Raw genomic sequence first — 4666 nt, 5'->3', positions numbered from 1 at the left:
GATTCAATGTAAGTATTCTGCCAGCTGATAAGTATGTTCAATCCACGTATGTTCAGTCCATCTGAGAGCTAAGGATGCAATGACTGGGTGGGTCCATGGACCCAGTTCAACAATTGAGAGACAGATCTGGGTCAGGACTCCACTTATTACTTGACCCATATACATCTCTATTCTAATAGAGGTCATGATGGCTCTTTGAGTTGTCATGTATCAGGCTCACCTCTGACCTTGTATCCAACAACCATTGAAAGAACTGGGTATTCCCTTTTCCCAGTGTATGGTTACCTGAGTAAATGGTCGTAATCTCTTTGGGGAAAGACTAGGTGAATCACTATAGTATATACTTGTTATGGTGCTACAGTATCATGCTACCCAACCCCTCTTTTAGTCAATGGACTCTGGCTGTGAGAATTCAGGTTTGGAAATGGGAAATAGATCCTGATTTTCTACTGGGATGGCTGGCCTTAGCCTTCTGTTCATCTGTTATTGATTTATTTTGATTTTATGTATTAAGCAATATTCTGATTGGCTATAATCTATGTTGTCCTTAGGAACAACATGAACTATTAGGTATCTTCATAAACACCTGCAGATCAGATCTCCCTGGGTGCCATTCCAATGTTGCTGCCCATTACAGTAATTACATCCACCTTGCTTCTGATAGTTTAGGGCTACCACCTGACCTCTGCTATTACGTGAATCCTATTATCCTCATTGATACTAGGGAGCACAGTTCTGGAATAGCATCTTCTGCTGTTGACCCCAGCCTCAGAGAACAGCCTCTATTGTTATTAACGGTTCTGGTGTCTTCCTTTAAGCCCCTCCCAGTGCATTCCTTTTCACCTTGGTAAATGGAGTGTTCTCTGGAACAGACTGAGGAACGTAGTTAGCTGGTGGGTTTTCCTCTCGTATAGAGTTAGCCCATTCTAGCATGCTCAGTTCTCTGAGACTTTTCATCCCTTCCTCCATCTGTTTACAGGCCAGTCTGGTATCTCTATTTTTATTTAATGCAATCTGTCATTTTTTCTAAACACTAAAAACTATCCTAGCAGTATATTAAACATATCTCTTGAGCAGGGCTTTGAACCACTTTCAACCAGTTTAGTCATGGCCGACAAAGGGAAACCAGAACACACCCGAATTGTTACAACTTGGGTGATCCGAAATCATAATGCAAAGGGGAAAAACTACAAGTCAAACCACTGGAATGGGAAACTCAGAAGAGGCATAGTGAGCCCTTTCAGGAGCCTGATGTGTGAGAATGGATTATTGGCAGTACTATGGAGCACAACACACATTCAAAGCTGTGGGGTTGGCTGCCATCTTTGACTGGGGCAACGCTGTTTCCACCTCTGCTGAAAATCTGATGGGCAAGAGATTTGGTTGCTATGTAGCACATACACTGCCCTTATTTTCTAAAAGGGAGATTAATTTCCAGCAGGGCTTCGACCCGTAATTTTTCCTATTCTGGTTCACCTAAATTTAAAAAATTTGGGTCTGTTCCGGTGTTGCCCCCTCAGCCATGACTGAACCGGGAAGAACCAGTTCACAGCCTTACTCGTAAGGCCGTTAGCCCTATATTGGTAAACTTTCCCTTATCCTCCCACCATAATCCAGTGTCCTCAGTATCCACTTTGAGGCGTGCTTACCCAGTACCTCCTGGTACATATTAGCCAGTTTCTGTACCTCCTTTGACGTATCAGCTCTCTCTCCCTTTATCAGGCTCAGCACTGCCCAGTGGAGTTATACTGAGATGCGACTCTGATTATAGGTTGGGTGGTCAGGAGGGAAGGTGGTGCTGGAAAACTCATTGCCGTCAAGTCAATTCCGACTCGTAGCGACCTTATAGGACAGAGTAGAACTCCCTCGTAGGGTTTCCAAGGAGTGGCTGGTGAATTGAAACTACTGACCTTTTGGTTAGCAGCCAAGCTCTTAAACACTACGCCACCAGGGCTCTGCAAGAAGGAAAAGCATTGTCTTATAAGGCATTTGCCTCACTTGAGGCCTCTGAATTATCTTCAGGAAAGGAAAGAGGGACTTACCTTCCAACAAGGGGGAGTGGGTCACTTCTGCATGCCCAGAAGATCCAGGGGAATCTGAAATTTGAAGGTTCAAGGTTCTCAAGTACATTTACCCATATATCTGTATCCCAAGTCTCAGGGTTTCAGTCTTTTCCTATTAGTGTCTTGTCTTTGGCTTAGGATATTTGCCGAGGCTGAGAATTCAGCCTGATTTAAAGTTCTACTAACCTTACAATTAGGTTCAATGCTTGCTCTTCGGCTCTGTCTGTTGTCTGGCTTCAGGAGATGAGTGTGTCTAAGTGCCATCAAAGAGTTTCTCTGACTCTCACACTTTGCTTTCAATTGCTGATTAATAGATTACAACCTTGCATTTTCTTTCTCCAATTAATAAACGGCATTTAGCAGCAGCTTACCAATTCCACAGTTTTAGGTTTACTCTTTTCTCCATACCTCTCAAAGCCTAGAGATCTTTCATCCCTTTCCACCTGTATCCTGTTCACCATGGGTGCAATTCTTACCATTGCACTGCGATAGCGTCATAGAGACTATCACTACCCCACATACCATCTTCTACTCAGCTAGGGATCCATGTCAAGAATCCTATCCTTAGAATTTATTTCCTTCAATCACTTTTCCTTCGTTCCTTTCTTTTTCTTTTTTTTTAATTCAGGGGAAAGCACAAACAGTCCCCCCTAGCACAAATTATGCAATAAAGTTTCCCATGTATGGGGAAGTTGCAGGGGTCAGCTCATCCTCAGTATAATGGATGATCCTTGCCCTGGGAAAACCACCTTCATGATCACGATATTTCCCCTCCCAGGTAGGTATTCCTAGGACCACTTTTGATACTGACTGTATTAGGTCAAGTTCCCTAAACACAGAGCCTGAGATGGGGACTCTCATGAAAGTCATTTTTTAAAAAGCACTCTCAGGGGAAGGGAAGTGAGGGAAACAGGATAGGGCAAGGGGAAAAGCTAGGTAAGGATATAGTCTCGGCTGAAGACTAGCATCAGTCTGGTCCCACAGAAAGCTTCAGAGAACAAATTGCACAATGTTGTTGGTCCCACCTTGAGACAAGGATATACCCCTGTGTCTATCAGTCATTGGTCACTCACTGCCTTGGGCCATAAGGGAGTGCATAACCTATAAAGAATGCCACTCTTGTTCAGCAGAGGACAATGCTCTGAGGAAGGGGCAGGCATGGGTCATCAGCAGCTATTACTCAGAGCGCCTGGGGGATGGGTGCACCAGCCAGTTGAAGGAGACTGTAGGCAAGGCACCAACAGTCTCTACTACAGATAACTTCTGTAATGATAATTCTTACTCCCTTGAGAGTAGACTTGATAAAAGCAGACAGTCAAAACTTATTTGAAGCCAACCTGAAAAATAAAATTCTTTTTATAAATAAAAATAACACTTTAAAAGTAATAATAATGCTTTATACAAAGAACTTTCTCTTTTCCTGTGTGGTTTATAAACTACTTTTCATGCAAGCCCCATAAAGGAATTCCAAATCTCTTTTACCAAAAGGTATTATCATTACATTGTCTAAGTAATCCCTATGAAGTGGGCAATACTCACTTTGAGATATAAGCTCTGGAATATGTGAATAAAAATCAAAAGAGGCCATAAAAATGAGCAGACAATTTACACTAGAAGAAATATAAATGGTCAGGGAAGATTTTTAAATGACGTTCAACTTCCCTAGAGATTAAGAAAATGTCTGTTAAAGCAATGAGCTCTCCTCTGCTTATCATGTTGGCAAAGACATCAGCGAGGATGCAGTAAGACAAGAGCTCTTCAAATTTTGATGATAGGGTGTGAACAAGTATAGACCCTTTGGAAAATAATAATTTGGCAATATGCATCAAAAAATTGCTAAATTAAAAAATTGCTACCCCCTCAACCCAATAATTCTCGGAGCTCAGGAATTCTAAACTCAAAGCTTAGAATTGATTACAAGGAAGAATCATGTAAGATTCTAAGACTTGATTACAAGGAAATAATCGGTGATTCCAACAAAATTCTATGTTCAAGGTGCTCATATAGTGCTAGTTCATATTAGTGAAGTATTGGAAACAACTTAAATGTTTAAAAATTGTAAAATGGGTACATAAATTCTAGAACATATAGATGATGAAATACTGTGCCTTGGTATTGCTAGGTTTGTTAATTCTGTCTTTCCCTATTTTTATAATCCTTGGCAAGTTGATTCACATCAATTAATTTTTTTAAATGGAGATTATAATAGTTCCTATCTCTCTTAGTAATCTAGTGCTGCTGTAACAGAAATACCACAAGCGGATGGCTTTTTTTTTTTTAATCGTTGTAATGAAATGAAGTTTACATTTCAAGTTAGTCTCCCATACAGATATTTTTTTTTTTAACATACATTGTTATGAGACCCCAACCGCTCACCCCATTCTGCGACGGTACACTCCTCCCCTCCGCGCCTGATTCCCCATGAACATTCAGCCAGCTCCTAACTCTCTCTGCCTTCCCCTCTCACCTCTGGACAGAAGCTGCCCCTTTGTTCTCTTGTATCTACTTGTCTAAGAGGCACATTCTTCACAAGTATCACTTTATGTCCCACAGTCCAGTCCAATCCCTGTCTGAAGAGTTGGCCTCGGAAATTGTTTTAGTTC

General features: G+C 41.4%; 1 non-coding gene across 1 annotated transcript; it reads right to left on the bottom strand.

Annotated features, from left to right (window-relative positions):
• Nucleotides 1–2688: 2688 nt before the first annotated feature.
• LOC111821994 (U1 spliceosomal RNA) lies at nt 2689–2849 on the bottom strand. The gene has a single exon (XR_002825293.1). It is a non-coding gene; the product is annotated as a U1 spliceosomal RNA (small nuclear RNA).
• Between the last annotated feature and the right edge of the window lie 1817 nt (nt 2850–4666).

Source organism: Trichechus manatus, unplaced genomic scaffold (assembly GCF_000243295.1).
Source record: "Trichechus manatus latirostris isolate Lorelei unplaced genomic scaffold, TriManLat1.0 scaffold00006, whole genome shotgun sequence".
Lineage (NCBI taxonomy): Eukaryota > Metazoa > Chordata > Mammalia > Sirenia > Trichechidae > Trichechus > Trichechus manatus.
This window is presented reverse-complemented; position numbering and strand designations above follow the sequence as displayed.